The sequence below is a fragment of the Sceloporus occidentalis genome, unplaced genomic scaffold (genome assembly GCF_023333645.1).
Source record: "Sceloporus occidentalis isolate IW3139 unplaced genomic scaffold, rSceOcc1.0.p SCAF_13, whole genome shotgun sequence".
NCBI classification, from domain to species: domain Eukaryota; kingdom Metazoa; phylum Chordata; class Lepidosauria; order Squamata; family Phrynosomatidae; genus Sceloporus; species Sceloporus occidentalis.
The window spans coordinates 8,260,743-8,277,524 of NW_028316993.1; the positions used below are offsets into that span (position 1 = coordinate 8,260,743).

The 16,782-nt window shown below is 40.1% G+C and overlaps 1 long non-coding RNA gene and 1 other non-coding gene across 2 annotated transcripts; one reads left to right on the forward strand and one right to left on the reverse strand.

Moving 5' to 3' along the window:
- Positions 1-2,777: 2,777 nt before the first annotated feature.
- LOC149304825 (uncharacterized) lies at positions 2,778-5,039 on the forward strand. The gene is made up of 3 exons (XR_016271921.1): positions 2,778-2,796; positions 3,793-3,813; positions 5,021-5,039. It is a non-coding gene; the product is annotated as an uncharacterized LOC149304825 (long non-coding RNA).
- A 9,669-nt stretch (positions 5,040-14,708) lies between these two features.
- Positions 14,709-14,870, reverse strand: LOC149304826 (U1 spliceosomal RNA). Its single transcript, XR_016271922.1, has one exon. It is a non-coding gene; the product is annotated as a U1 spliceosomal RNA (small nuclear RNA).
- Between the last annotated feature and the right edge of the window lie 1,912 nt (positions 14,871-16,782).

A 16,782-nucleotide genomic window follows, 5' to 3' on the forward strand; every position in this document is an offset into this window, starting at 1 on the left:
CAGATGTACATACAGGGTTTGCCATTGCTGTCCTCCGAGGCTCAGAGTGTGGCATAGGTTCCCATGGCTGAGCGGTGATTTCAGCTTTGGTCTCCTAGACTCCTAAGTCCAATGCTCAAACCATTACATCACACTGGCTCATGGTATATCTATATTGGCTCTTTATGTAACCAAATGTATATGATGAGGCCCTAAGCTCTTTTTAATTTTGTACCATGGAAAAGCAAGTGCAAAAGGTATTTCTTTGGCTGTAAACTCTTTGTTTCTTCACTGCCCCTTCAGAATATTGTGGGAAGAAAGGCTGAAGTGTTCACTAGCCTTGTATTTCTTGTCTTCTGCCCTTTCTCTTTAACAATCAGTTGCAACATTCCTCTTTGCTGCGATGGTCTTCCTAGCAGAGCTGCCTTTTCTCTCCCTCCAATAATTTAATGCAACCAATTGCGCTCCCATTATAGGACTCCCAACTTCAAACAAATTCCATGTGCCTTATTGATGTTTCACTCCCTATCCCCCACTCACCCTACATGAAGCTAAGCTGTGGAGTAACTACATACTGTACTTTGCCATTTCATGTTGAAAGTGCGCCTTCTAGTGTGCCAGTGGAGCTTGCTAGTCATGTTAAAAGAAGATCAGATACATACCCTTGGCTCTTGTAGTTAATTGTTATTGCTGTTCTTGTCATTGTTCTACAGAGTTTATGTGTTTTATTCTGGTGGCGCAGTGGTTAAATGCCTGTACTTCAGCCATTCACTCAAGACCACAAGGTTGCGAGTTCAAGACCAGCAAAAGGGCCCAAGCTCGACTCAGGCTTGCATCCTTCCGAGGAGGGAGCTAAAATGAGTACCCAGACTGTTGGGGGCAAATTAGCTTACTTGCTAATTAGCTTACTTGCTGTTCACTGCTGTGATCTTTGGAATAGCGGTATATAAATAAAACTTATTATTATTATTATTATTAAAATCTTAATAAAAAATTTAATTAGAAAATAAATTAAAAATGATCAGCTCGCTGTTGCCCGAATTCTGTTGGTTAGATCTGCCAAATAATCCATCAGGCGATTCAGTAGGTCTACTCTAGTTTGGCCTAACCAAAATAGGAATCTGCCCTTCGGGAGCCATTTTCAAGTTCAAAGAGGATATGATGCGTATAATGGGCAAATACACTGGAGTCACTGAGTCATCAAGAGGGGAAAATAACTTCTCCTTTCTCTATTTTAGGGTGCTCTCAATGGTCTTGTAAAGCCAGTAAGTATTATTAATTAACAGACTGCACTTTCAAAAAGTGCATGAAGAAACCAAATAAACAACGGGTATTTGCTTCGGCTCAGCTTCTCCATTTCTTCACTTTCCAACAGTTTGTTGTTTCCCTGTTCTGCCTTCCTTTTCCCTAGCATTCTCATACTGTGGTTATAAAGGGGAATTGATCAGTAGACTTGTGTTTCTTGCCTTCCACACCTTGTCCCTCTCCAAACCATTGGGAAGATAACTCTGAGATACTCTGAGATAACCATTGTAATGCAGCAGCTACTTCATTTCGCCACACTTGATACACTATGGAGTGTGCTGCTAGCTACTTATTTTTTGGGGGCAAGAGTTTATTCTATCCTGAATTCTTTTGGCTGGGGCTAGTTTTCTTACCCCATGAAGCTTTGCGGAGAGTTGGTCCCTGTCCACCTCATGGTTGATTAGTGAAGCAAAGATAAGTAGTATTGACAATCACATCTTTGCCACAATTGTGACACTATTGCCATTAGTGTAACAGCCCCGTGCACTTTACCGAGCATCAGTTGTATGGGGGGAAAGACCATTCTGTTGGCGATTGGATTATGGGTGAATGATATTTTCATCAGGTTTGGAGAAGGAGGTCAGACCGGGACAGGTTACTTAGTAAAGTATTCATAACTAAGTAGCTAATACAGAATACCATTGCTTTAATTTACCCATGAGTATTGCTAATCATTTCAAAAAGACAACATTTGATTGTATAATTAGAAGTCACTTGTTCGATTGGATGATCCTCATGAGGGTTTATCCATGCATTTCACAGTTTGTGTAAGTGAGAAAACCTAGGTGTTCAAAAATTGGCAAATTCTTGCAAACCGTGTTTTGACACAACACAACATGGGCAAGAATCCAATTGGAGAGAGAGAGAGACAGAGATAGATAGATAGATAGATAGATAGATAGATAGATAGATAGAGAGAGAGATTTTCAGTGGGGAGTGTTATGCCCTAAATTCTGAGTCTAGATGTCTGTCTCTTCAAAAGAGATCTGGATTAAGTGGGTACCCACAAACAATTAGTACTTGAGTGAATGCAAAACAGTTACAGATAGCTGTTTCCTATTTACAATTGCTACTTAGTCATGATTTTGATCCTATTGCAATGGTTGTAACCTGTCCCCCAACCTACTCTATGGGGCATCAGCTAAATTAAGGGAAGAAGGTCCATTCTGCTGATGGTTAGAGCAGAGCTGAATGGTGTTTCCATTGAGTTTCCATTGGTGGGATTGGGCCAGAAAAAAGTTACTTAGTTGTTTGTTTATAAGTATAAGCTGATACTAGATTCTGGTCAAAGAATTTAAAATGAAATAAAATGAACTTTCTGACAATGAAAGTTTGTCTCAGGAATAAAGGAGGGAATGGGTATCCATCTTGACAATTGCACAAAAATGGGCAAATAAGCTGAATTCCTGGAACCCCAGGTATTTGAAATTAATGGTCTGTCTCTCCTTCAAGAAGAGTAATAATGGCTTATTTCTTTATTCTCTGTTCTAGGCCGATGATCTTGTACACAAAGTAAGTATTGTGAATGAAGCAATATGAAAAGTCTTTGGCTTGATATTATGAAAAGCCAAGTAGAAAATCAACAATAACAGAAATCAAAACTAAAGACGGGACCACTGCACATGAAAACGAGACTATAGAGTTCTTTCAAGCATTTTATTTAGGTTTATATAAGACAAAACCAATAGAAACTGAAAAGATCAGAGAGTACTTAGACAAGATAAATTTTAAAACCCCAACAGAAGAACAAATATCAAAATCTGAACAACTGTGTCAGAGATTGTAATGGGAGTATAACTCTGATTGTGTTATTTTGACTCAATCTCTGTTCAGGAATTGCTAAAAGAAGGGAAGGTTTAACTAAATTTCACTATGAAGAGATTAGGATCAGATGAGTTTGCAATGTAGTTATAAATAATTTAAGGAAGGAAATAAGTAATTAAGTTACTCAAATCTAAGGAAAGAAAGTCAGATTAAGGAAAATTAAAGCAAATGGGGCTTAAAGGAAGAGGAAGTTGGTAAGAATGGAGAAAAAAGAAAGAATGTTGATGATGGTTAGAGTAAGTGAGTGAACGTTAGAGGTGAAGAGGATAAGAAATGGAAGATTAAAGGACGTTAGTATTGAGAGGTGGAAGGATTTCTAGAGGATAGGAAGAGAGGGAACAGTGAAAGGAGAATAAAGTAGGAGGAAGGATGGAAAGATTTTGATGAAATCAAAGGTTAGAGGAAGAAAGATTTGGAAGGGGAAGGATAGAAAGGGAATATGAAAGATTTAAAAAGGGAATGAACCTTTCTTAGGCATGTTTGAGTATTCTGCGGTTGATTTAATGTATATTTGATTTAATGTATAATTGATTTGTCTGTATTTGAAATAGGTATGTTATTTCCTTTTTTTCTGTCATGTTGTTTTTCTTTTCTTTTTTGTATAAACATATAATTTTAAATTTAATAAACTTTTATATAAAAAAGGAGATGAATAACAGCTTATTTCTTTCTTCTCTGTTTTAGGCTGGTGAGGCTGTACACTCGGTAAGTATTGTGAATGAATCAATATGAAAAGCCTGTGGCTTGATATTATGAAAAGCCAAGTAGAAAAAGGACGTTCCTCGGGTGGCTTGCTCCGTTTCTCGGCGCACTCTCAGAAAGTTTCAGCCACAAATGAAAAATGCATTAAATTCACAGGTGGTTGGTTTTCTTTAAGGTGACAGGCTAAGGAGAAAGCAGCTGTAAAGTTGAAAAATACAGTAGTTTTGAGGAAAGGCTGAAGGAAGTCTTAATTTTGATGTCAAACACATACATTGTCTTACCACAATTTCTGTCCAGACTCAGCCTTGTTGCTCAAAGTGAGATGACTATTCAAAGCATGAGCCACACTCTCTCATTTCAAAGATTACACCTGAAAACAATTTTATGTTTTTTGGCCTACAACGTTATGATGGAGACATAATGTTCCACAGTTGAATGGAAAGGTAGAGTGCCAGGGATGTTGGCATATATGCCTGCCAGACACCCATGTTTCTAAAGCATCCTGACTTTCTTTGAACACTCAGTGCATGTTTGGATGATTGTGGATGAATTCCCAGATGCTGAAAGATAATGTTTCAAGGGTACCTTAAAAGCAAGAGAGGACAAACTGGAAGAGAGAAGTGCATTATCAAGTATTGTACACACAGAGAGAGCCATTGCCTGATTTATTTCTAATGGGTCGTCTATACTTGAAATTTTGATCATGGCTATAATGGATTACATATGAACCAAGGTGTAGAAAATGCAAGAAGGACTTTGTCTGGGCCAAGCCCAAGGGATATATACATATTTTTTAAACAATAAGCCCTTGGGAGGGAGGCTTACACCTTTTCTTTTCCAACTCGCAGAGTCAGAAACTTTCTTTCCCTGCCCTTGGTAGAATTAGGTGGCTGAGTTTAGGAAACAGAATCAAAAGAGAAATAACTGATGATGATTTCTCTATTTTAGGTTACACACACCGCAACTGAACAAGTTTTGCCTGCTGTGAGTATCATATTAATGGGATGATGTTGAAGATTACTGCTTTAACTTGCTCCCTACAAAAGTCTCCTTCGGGAACGAGTGTAGAGAAAGGATGTCCCTGGGTGGCTTACTCCTTTTCTCTGTCTACTCCCAGAATCAGAATTTTTTCCCCTTGAATGAGGACAGGGGTGGCTGAAATTAGGAAATAGAATAAAAAGAGAAATAACTGCTGATTTCTCTATTTTAGGTTGTACAAACTGTGCCTGAGATGAGTATCATAGGCCTGTTACAGACAGCCAAAATAAAGCTGCTTCGAGTCACAGTGGAGGTATGATGTTTCAGTGATGCATGCATCCTAAGAGTCCAGAAGCTACACCAAAGCCATGCTCCAATCCTTAGGGCTGGAGCGTGGCTTTGGTGCGACTTCTGGACTCTTAGGACTCATGCATCATTGAAACACCATACCTCCACTGTGACTCAAAGCAGCTTTATTTTGGCTGTCTGTAACAGGCCATAGTTATGGGATGTGGAACATTTTTCGCTTTCGATTTGGAACAGCCAAATAAACAAAAGGGCCATGGTCCAATCCATGCGCAGCACACACACACCCCATACACATACCTGCTCCCCATGCACTGAATGAAGGTTTACCAGATGCTGGAATGGGAGGATGTCTATTTTAGTTTAGAATACTGCGTGTATTCATTTGGATCCTGGCCAGAGTCATTGTGTTTGGATGCTTCTCTCATTCTTCCTCACTCTTCTTTCATCCCTTCACTCCTCCCATTTTGTTTGGGAAAATTAAAAATGCATTCCATCTCACACTTCCATTATTTGTAAGCACATAGAAATCTGCACACACACATATACGCACACACGTATGTACACGCATACATGCATACACACACACACACAAAATGGCCATTGTGTGATATATTCCTCTACGATTTTATGCTACTTGAAGTTTCAGCCATGACCATAACGGATTACAAATAAACCAAGGAATTAAAAATATAAAGATTTTTTTTCTGTCCAATCAGAAGGGATATTTAAATGTTTTCTCAATGTTTTAAAAACAACAGCTTTTAAAGAAATCTCTGATTTTTAGTTGCTGATTATGAAAGTCTGCTTCAGGAACAAGTGAGGGAATGAGTATCCCCCACAGACTGAGGTTGGCATTTAGGAAGGGCAAAGGCATTGGCATGCCAGGATACTGTGAAGCATCTTCAGCAAATTGTCTCCTTAAATTGCAGGAAAGGGACTAATTGTTTATTTCTCTATTTTAGGTTCTAAACAGTGTTGGAGGAGTTGTGAGTATTATAATCATGGGATGTGGCGATTATTTTACTTTCTGTTGTGAACAGCCAAGTAGACAAAGGGGCCATGATCTAATCAGTTCTACCAGAATTGGCAACACTTGTATGCGCTGAAAGCTTGCGCCAGAGACTTTGCCAGCTGCAGGAATGGGAGGGATACCTATTTTGTTAAAAGTTTTGTCATCCACTGGAAATCTTCTGTTAGGTCCTGGCCAGAGTTATTATCGTACTGGATACTCCCTGCATTATTCCTCCCTCTCCTCTTTCTTCCTCTCACCCCTCACAGTAGTATTCATGGTACAATAGCATAAGAGTATGATGTTCCTTTAACTGCTATGGCTCCATCTTATGAAATTTTGGGATGTCTACTTCTGTGAGATATATAGAAATCCCTGCCTCTTCGGTGTCTGTAGGATGCAACTGTGTAGTGTGAAAGAGGCCTGTATGTCCAATTTTGAACTCGGAAGTAATCTCCCATTTCTGTATTTCAGGCTCACGGTGTTCTGCCTGTTGAAGTGGTGAGTATTGCAATAAAAATTACTTTATACTCAGAGAATCGTTTCTCTGTCGGGTTGATCACAAGTGTCTTCCATAGTGATGTGCTAAGGTAGTATCACTGGGTGCATACATACTGTGGAAATAATACAGTTTGATACCCCTTTAGTGGCCATTATTCCTCCATCATAATTCCTCCCTCTCCTCTTTGTTCCTCTCACCCCTCTCATGCTTTCTGAGAAAATTAAAAACAATTCTGTCTCAAACTTACAATTTCTCAAATGTTAATGGCAAAGAAAACACACAGCCCAAGTTGGCTTGAGAAGAGGTGAGAAAAGAACAGTCGGCTGATGTAATTCTTAATTTTTATGGCATCCACACAATTTTGTTTAGTCGCACCATCACTTCTGGACAAACACAGGCATTTCAGATATAGGACATCTTTCCTAAGCCTGTTTGCTGCTATCAAACAGCATGAGCTCTCTTGTGCAAAAAGTTCCCACCTGCTTGAAAAATGATTTTCTGCCTTCAGCCTAAGGATGTGATCAAGTCACAATGTCTCATGTACTGGAAGAGTGCCAGGCTGGTTGGCATGCATGCCTGATGCATCCTTTTAAAACCAAATTCCATTATATACAAGCATGATATAAAAGCAAATGAAATCAAAGCTGATCATTACACACATACAAACCCATTGTCTGATGGGTCTTAGGATAACTGAGATTTAGATAGTGGTAGTAAGAAGTCAAGGTGTTTAAATTATAAGAAGGATTTAGCCTGAACCAACTACATGGAATATTTAACTAATAACAACAACAGTGTAAAGAAATCACTGGTTGAACATGCAGACTATGAATGTTTGGAGCAGGAACAAACAAGGGAATGGATGTTCACCTTAGGCTTAGAATGCCATTTAAGAAGGATAAAGGCATTAGAGTCCCAGGATAGGAGGTTGGACTGGATGGCCCTTGTGCTCTCTTCCAACTCTATGATTCTATCATGTTGGGAGATGTCTTGTGTTAATTATCTGCCTATATTTTGAGACTCATTTCTCTATGACAGAGTGGTGTCCTTGTAAGCAAACTGAGTACAGTGTAATGCTAATTAATTAATATGAACCACTTTATATTGCTTTATATTGTGAACCTCCAAGCAGAATAAGAGATCTAGATCAAGTTGAATACCATCACTGGACCCCACTGTTCCCACAAGAATCAGGAACCACCTCCCTTTACAGCTCCTTCCTTGCAATCTCCTTCTTTTTCTTGGCCCACCAACTCCTGAACACTGCATTGTAGATAGCAAAAACTTACATTTCTCTCACAGTACAATTGCGTAAGAGTGTGATATTCCTTTAACTGCTATGGCTCCATCTTGCAGAATCTGGGATTTCTACTTCCATGAGGTATCTAGCATTCTCTGCCTCCTCGGCTTCTTTAAGATACAGCTGTGGCAGTTACAGTGCAATCAGACTGTTCAATGTAAAAGAGACCTATATGTCCACTGTTGCCCCTTGAACTAGGAAGTAATTGCCCATTTCTGTATTTCAGGTTGAGACTGTTCAACCTGTTGAAATGGTGAGTATTGCAATCAAATTTACTTTATACTCGGAGAAGCATTTCTTTGATAGGTGGATCACAAGCAATTGGGACTGAGAAGATTGGGCTGGGATTCACTTTATCACAGTGTAACTACATTGCTCACACATCCATAAATTCCATACAGGATTCTGGCCTTAGTTAGGAAAATTTGTGTCTAACTCATTATCAGGTACTTAAGAAGAAAGAAAGAATAACTGGAGATTATCAGGTACTAAGGGCCTGAACAGACAGGTCAAAATAAAGCTGCTTCAGGTCACTTTGGAGGTATGCTGTTTAAATGACACATCCATCTTAAGAGGCCAGAAGCTGCACCAAAGCTGCACTCCAGTCTTTAGGACTGGAGCATGGCTTTGGCGTGGCTTCTGGCCTCTTGGGACACATGCAGCATTTAAACAACATACCTCCCAAGTGACCCAAAGCAGCTTTATTTTGGCCTGTCTGTTTGGGCCTATATGTCTGCTGTTTCCCCTTGAACTAAAAAGTAATTGCCCATTTCTATATTTCAGGTTGAGGCTGTTGTACCTCTTAACGTGGTGAGTATTGCAATAAAATTCAATTTATACTTGGAGAAGCATTTCTTTGTTAGGTGGATCACAAGTAATTGAGACTGAGGGGATTGGGCTGGGATTTACTACATGGCTTACACATCCATAAATCCCATACAGGATTCTGCCCTTTGATAGGGAAATTTGCTGTCTAACTCATTATCAGGTATGTAAGAAGAAAGGAGGAATAACTGGAGATAACTAAGGCTTGAACAGACAGCCCAGAGAAGAAAAGGTTAAAGGGGGACATGATAGCCATGTTTAAATATTTGAAGGGACATCATAAAGTTGAGGATGGAGGGTCTTCTGCTGCTCCAGAAACTAGGACCTGGAGCAATGAATTCAAATATAGGAAAAGAGATTCCTCCTAAACATTAGGAAGAACTTCCTGATGGTAAGAGCTGTTCAACAGTGGTACACACTGCCTCTGAGAGTGATGGAGTCTCCTCCTTTGGAGGTTTTTAAAGAGAGGCTGGATGGCCTTCTATCAGGAATGCTTTGATTGTGTACTCCTGCATGGCAGGGGATTGGACTGGATGGCCCTTGCGGTCTCTTCCAACTCTATGCTTCTATGACATCACGTGCAAAAGCAAGCAGGTAGCTGCTTCTCTGCTGCTCCGTCTCAGCTTTGTTTTGATGTGTGCTAAGGCTCTCAGACTCTTGATGGGCCTGATAGCTGTGGGGTCCTGTTGCAAATGGTCACCATATGATGTTTCACTAGTGGGAGAGTGCTGAATGCATGATGCTTCCTCGCACTGCTTGCCAGTGCCATAGACCTCTTTCGGTTGCTGCAGCTGCCTGGCATTCAAAACTGATTTTAGGGGACATTTGCAACTGTGGCAATGGTGCTGTGATTGCAAATTTGAAAAGCCAAATTTATGAGGTCACAGATCTAGCTTATGACACTGTAAATGCTGAAAAGGATGCCAGCCATTGTTTTTGTGCAACAAACATAGGCACAAAAGACAAAAAATAGGAAGGAGGGGGAGGTCGCTCAAAAATAATTCTTGTACAGATGCAGCTATTTAAAAAAAGTCCTGAACATCAGTGGCAATTCTTCTCTGAATAAACCTTGCTAAAACTATACGATAGGTTCACCATAAATCAGAGCTGACTGGAAGGAACATAATGACAACATTAAAGTTAAACACAAAGATTGAATTCAGGGACCCTTATATCTATTTAGATTTTGTGTGATCCTGCCCCATACTTTAAGACATCCAACAGATCTCTTCAGATTAAGGTCTTAACCCCTAGTTCCTTGGAGATATTTCTGCTAATGGTAGTTTCTTTTCTTTTTCCTAGGTCTAGTAAGAATTGGACATGGACCCCAGTGATGGATACTTCTTGCTCTTCTGCGTTCTATACTGCCACTCCAAGCCAATCAAATGCAACAGAGAATCACAAGTCATAGTAGTATAGTATAGATAAATTATGTTAAACTAATTGATTTTGTTTTGTGGAGGACGCTGAGCAATAAGAACTCCATTGTTGCTATCATGGAGCATGGCAGAAGCTTTGCAAAAATAAAAGCAACTGGAAATTGCACAAATGGTTTTCCTTGTTTGTTTGTTCTCAAATTCACTAACTGAGTTCATCATTATGGCTAGAATCAGAGCCACTCACATGTAAGAGAAGTGGCCACACACTCCTGTTTCTCTAGTCAATGCAGATCTGATAGCACCTTGGACTGTGTCCTAAAACCATGAAATGACCTGATGCTTCATTCGTATATATTTACTAAAGTCAGTGTCCCATCTCCACTTTGGGGTATTGCATTCATATAAGTTCATCTGTCTAGGCTGGAGAATGAATTCAGATCACAGTTTGAAGCTCTAATGCTTCACTGAGTTTACCATTATTGCTAGAATCAGATCCAATCACATGTAAGAGAAGTGGCTACACACTCCAGTTTCTCTAGTCAATGCAGATCTAATAGCAACTTGGACTGTGTCCTAAAACCATGAAATGACCTGATGCTTCGTTCATGACATGCAAAACACAGTACAGTTGAGACTTGTGGTGATGTTTGGCCTTTGTAAGCTACAGAATTAGAGCACTATGGTCCCACTTTAACTGCCCTGGCAATACCAGTGGAATCCTGGGATATGTAATTTGGTGAGACACTAGAGATCTCTGGCTGAGAATTCTAAGTAGGTAAAGGTAAAGGAAGTCCTTTGACATGAACATCTAGTTGTAACCGACTGTAGGGGACGATGCTCATGTCAGTTACTAAAGTGAAGAGCCAGCATTGTCTGAGGACTGCTCTGGTGGTGATATGGCCAGCATGACTACACCGAACACTGTTACATTCCCCTCAATGTGGTACTTGTTTATCCACTTGCTTGCAAGCTTTCAAACTGCTAGGTTGGCAGAAGCTGGGACTAGTGACAGGAGTTCACCCCATCATGCAGTACTTGGGCCTTGAAAGGCCAACCTTCTGATCTTCTGATCATCAGAACTGGCATCTTAACAATGAATCCACCACATCCCTAGAATTCTAAGTATCCCTAAACTGTAAATCCCAGTATTCCTATAAGATGGAACCACGGCTGTTAAAATTAATTATGTAGTGTGGAAGGACCTCAAGCTGTACAAGTAAAGTTGCATTCATGAGAACGAATGAGTTAAATAACTTTGCAGTTAAAAAGAATGTAAAAGATTTATTTAAAGGTGCTTTCACAGAAGTCATTCAACCTGAAAGTACTAGTTGGGCAAAATACTTGAACAGAGTATGTGATATTTATTTCACAAAATGTGAAATTATACAGACATTTCTACTAAGGATGGATAAAACTGCCACATCCAGCCTCACCGAGGTTCTGATTTTTCCAGAATCAGTTTCCATTTGTTTGTCTCTTCCCTGCTGCAAATAGTGTCCTGTCCCACATTTTTGTCACTGACTTTCAAATTAGACAACACTGTCAAAACGACAACAGCAAATAACAAATGATGGTATAAATTCCTTATGCCATCCTTAATGTCTATTTAAAAATTACATGAAAATGGTTCATTTAGACCTCACACTCATTGAAAAGCCATACAATGGGATGCAAACCAAAGAAAGGATGATAAGGTTGGTGGCATTCAGAGAACAGCAACATAACTGAAGCAGAGAGATGCTCGTATTTATGCTGAAACAGCTAGGAGGCATTGTGCACATGTTGACGCCATCAAAATGGTATGGCATACACCAGGCCACCATGGCAGATGTGGAGGGAGAAATCAACAACCTATAATGGACACACTTGTTCTTTAAGAATTAATGGACATATTAAATGCTCTCTAGAGAGCAAGATGAGATGCCACTAGTCTACACAACAACTCTTTGATCACCACCATCTTGAAAACATTCAGCGGTGCAGAGTTGCATTTCCAAAACAGGTCCACCTCTAACCTGCCCTAATACCTCATGTGCAATACAGTGGAGCTATCTCATTCTCATGCTGAAATAAAATTCAACTGATGGCCTATTTGGTTCTTATTCTCAGAAGGTATGAACATCATCTTGAACTTTAATCTCAGGCTGCAAAATGTCTTGGACCAAACCAATTAACATGTGTTTTTTTAAAAAACAAAAACAAGTTGGATGGTCAAGTTTATGACATCAAGGCAGTGATCTTTACTAGTAGGGCTCTCCATTGTCATGTAGCTCTGCATCACTGCACCTATATTCAGCATGGTAGTGACAATATGAGAGCCAGTGTGGTGGAGCTTGAATGTTGGACTCTGGAGACCAGTGTTTGAATCTGTGCTCAGCCATGGAAACCCACTTGGACAGGGTACATTTCCTTAGCCTCAGAGGAAGGCCAAGGCAAACCCTCCTCTGAAGCAATCATGCCAAGAAATCCCCATGATCAGTTTGCCTTAGGGTTGCCATTACTTGGAAATGACTTGAAGGCACGCAGCAGCAATAATAGTAGCAATATATCATATTATTATTATTATTATTATTATTATTATTATTATTATTATTATTATTTCTATCCTGCCTCTTCAATAAGATTGAGGTGGGGTACATCATAAAAACATATAACATAATAAAATAAATCCCATTATCCCCCTTCCATAAAAAAAAATCCACATAATTACAAGACAAGCAAGTAAAATGTATTCGGTCATTGACCAACACAAAAATTGATAAAATAATAATTGCACAGTACAGTTATTAAAAAGTGGTAAAACAATTTCAAATACAATTTCAGATCAGCTACAGACATTTCAGTAATTTGCATACAATATAGCAAAATTTTTGCTGCCTTGTGAACAACATTTGGTTTCCGATTATCCACAATACAAGCAAACATTTTAAAAATACACAACATTTTAAAATACAGTTAAAAGCATTTAAAATAATAATATTTTATATAATAGTCATTGGGGCAGTCAACATCAGTGGCGCTGGACGGATCAATCAGGGAAGGCCTGTTGGAAGAGATCCATCTTGATGACCTTTTTAAAGCCGTCAAGATTGGTGATGTGTCAGATCTCTTCTGGCAGGCCATTCCATAATTTAGGAGTGGCAGATGAAAAGATCCTCTGGTTAACCACAGCCAGCCTTGTCTTTATTGGCTGCAGTAGGTTTTTTGCTGAGGACCTAAGTGTGTGGGGCGGGTTATATGGAAGAAGGCGTCCTCACAAGTATGCTGGACCCAAGCCATGAAAGGCTTTAAAGGTTTTTACCAACACCTTGTACTGTGCCCAGAAACTAACAGGCAGCCAGTGAAGAGATTTTAAAATCGGTGGCATATGTTCACCTTTACATTTTCCAGTGACTAACCTAGCTGCCATATTTTGAACTAATTGAAGTTTCTGAACTAGGTACAAGGATAGCCCCATGTAAAGTGCATTGCAGAGGTCAAGTTGTGAGGTTACCAGCACATGTACTACCATTTCCAGGTTCGCTGGCTCCAGGAAGGGTCTCAGCTGGTGTATCAGCCACATGGTCATCCACTCCTTCTCCAAAGAAGAACCCCAACATTGTGGACAGATGTCTCGATCCAGATCAACAATCGGTTCTAGTAGTTTTGTTTTCCACCAGGAGACGCTCATTTATAAATGTAATTTTTTAAATTGCCCATTCAAGACAAAGCCATCTCCAATGCTCTGCAAAGCAACAGGAATAGATCACTGTTGTTGGGAAAATGCAGCCTTCCAGGCGCACCACAACTGGGAGGATTAAAGCTCAGCTCAGACCAGGGAAATCATCTCTGCTAACAAAACATTATAGCACTCTTACTTGGTGAGCCCTGGATCCTGTGTAATACAGTATTCCAGGGAGAAAGTGATCTCACCTTTATCTTGAGATCAGCTCTATTTACAGTAGAGATCACCTTAGATGAGGAATTCACGGCTGGTCTTCAGTAGGGAAGGAGGAACTGCAATAAATACACTTGAACAGCATTCACACTCTTAATGTCCATGAAGCTTCATTGATGTAAATGAATTTGTGAAACCATTATTTTATTTATTGTTTATTTCTAAGATTTATATCCCACCTTTCTCCCACAATGGGATCCAAGGTGGGTTGAGATAATTCAAAAAGAGAGGAGTACAAAAGCTTGAAAAAAATAATGAAACATTTCTAATATTAAAACATTAGTTAAGAACACACAGTTTAAACTAGTAAAAACTGTAAAAAGCATTTACACAAATAAAAATTCATCCATCAAACGCCTGCCTAAATAAAACAATAAAAACATTATATTAGTTATTATGCAAGAATGATGTCAGCTGAAAAATGTTTGACTCTTTGAGGAGGCCAAATACATGATGTGCAATGATCCTCTAGTGGTATTGTTTCACTGTTGAATACTATTAAAATAGATACACATTTCAATCACTAGTCTCTCAATAAGCTTGGCTGTTGTGAATGGATTGGTTATTGTGTGAAAACAATACCATTCGAAAGGTGTCTGAATACCTGAAGTTGCTCACTAGTTATATGAAACAATGGATCAGTAGGTGCTTACCCCCTAGATTTGCACAACCTTTCTAAGCAAATTATCCACAAATTATGCAGTTGAGTTTCCCACATTTGGGGAAACCACAGGGATGAGCACATCCAGACTGCAACACATAAGCCTCACCCTGGGAAAACCACCTTCATGATCATGCTATCTTTCCTGCCAGGTAACTAATACACACAGGTACTGTTTGTTTTTCTTCTATATGATGTGACATGACTAGTGCTTTCAACCACAACCAGGGCAAGAAAGTGAGTGGCTAGGTGTGAGGAGAATGAACAATCCTCATCTACTCCAGAGCAGTTTAGTTGACAGGAGGGTTCCTGAAGTTCTTGCTAGCAAAGCAGTATTTGCTACCTAATTCCTCTTCAATGCTCAAATGTTGGTTATATTTGGCTAAGCATTCAGATCGACAGGGAGTATCAGTGTTGATGTGACTAGTGCAGAGCCCTATCACCATAACAGCAATGCAAGTATCTTCCGTATCTCCAGAGTGATGGCTTACCATCGTGCCCCAGTTATTCAATCTGGCTTAAGATGTTTTTGTTTTCTCAGGTAAAGGACAAGATGTATAGGCATCAGAAAGCATCAAAGTACCAACTTACATCAACACTAGTAATCATGGAGCACATTGGGACGGGAAGCATGTTCTGGCAGTGCCAAACAAGCCAGGTAGCCAGTCCAGTACCCAGCTCCATCCTCCAAGACAGGTGACTAGCTACACTCAACATCTTCTAACTAAGATGAGTGCTTCACTTTGGCTCTATAACCATGAATTTCCCCTCCCTGTTGCACTTCTGAAGCATTTACTTATATATTTATTTCTAAAGGTAAAGGTATTCCTCATTAACAAGATTGTAAAGCCATGTCCGACCATAGTGGGTGCATCTCATCTTCATTACTAAGCCAAAGAGCCAGCGTTTTCAGAGACTACTCTGTGATCATGTGGCCAGTATGATTGCACCGAACACTGTTTACCTTCCCACTGAAGTGGTACCTATTTATCTACTTGCATTTGCATGCTTTCACACTGCAAGGCTGGTTGAAGCTGGGACTAAGGATGGGAGCTCACCCCATCAGGTGGCACTTGGGCCTTGAACTTCCAACCTGCTGCTTTTGCAATCAACAGAGTCAGTGTCTTAACCACATGAGCCATCGCTTCCTTTTATTTCTAAAAAACTCATATTCTACCATTCCAGTGTTTATACATTATGTAAGGTGATTAGGAACAATTAAAACCAACAATAAAGCATAATATAATCCCAGAGCACTAGCCCCGGGACATGGTGATTCATTAAAACTAGTCATAACATTCTAAAACAACAACAATGTATTCCCAGAATTGAAGGGCAGGGTCAGATGAAAGCAATGAAAAGGCTTAAGCCATTTCCAGAAGTGACATGGAAATGATATCACTGGTTAGCATTTCCCTTTCCATTCTGATTTTTGCCACACTCGAAACTGGATGAGTGAACCTAGAAGTTCAGTACATGTAAGTACAATGGCTGGAGTTCTCTGTCATCTACTTTATGTAATTTTACATATGCTTAGTTATGTAGCAGAAGAGCTAAGCCACCATGTTAGTGAACTGCAAAGATACATAATGGAACACGGGTAAAACAGTAGCATCACTGCGTGGGTGCGGAGGGTACAGGCTGCACCAGGTGACACCCCAGGATGCGAGTGAAAGCCATTCAACCCCCCCACCATCCCCCATGCTCCTTCCCCATGCCTGCACACTCTTCTTGTGCACTGCTCCATGTCCCAGGCGCATGTTGCTTCATCCCATGGAGCAGCCCAGAGCATGTATCAGTGGGGATGGAGTGGCACACATGGGAGGCTGCACAGGGAGAGGAAGTGTGCACCATCCCAGAAGTCCCACACTGGTGTTCCAGTCCATCAAAAGTCCTACACCAGAAGTCCCACCCCCTGCTAGTCCCACCACCCAGTGTGGGAACGCCACTGTGGTAAGACTATCCTGATGTGCATCAGGCCTTAGCACTGTGCATTGGCAATTCCTAGCCATTGTCCCAATGTGTAACAGTTAACTGGGTGCCCTTCTGGTGCTGATGCTCTTCAGCACCAA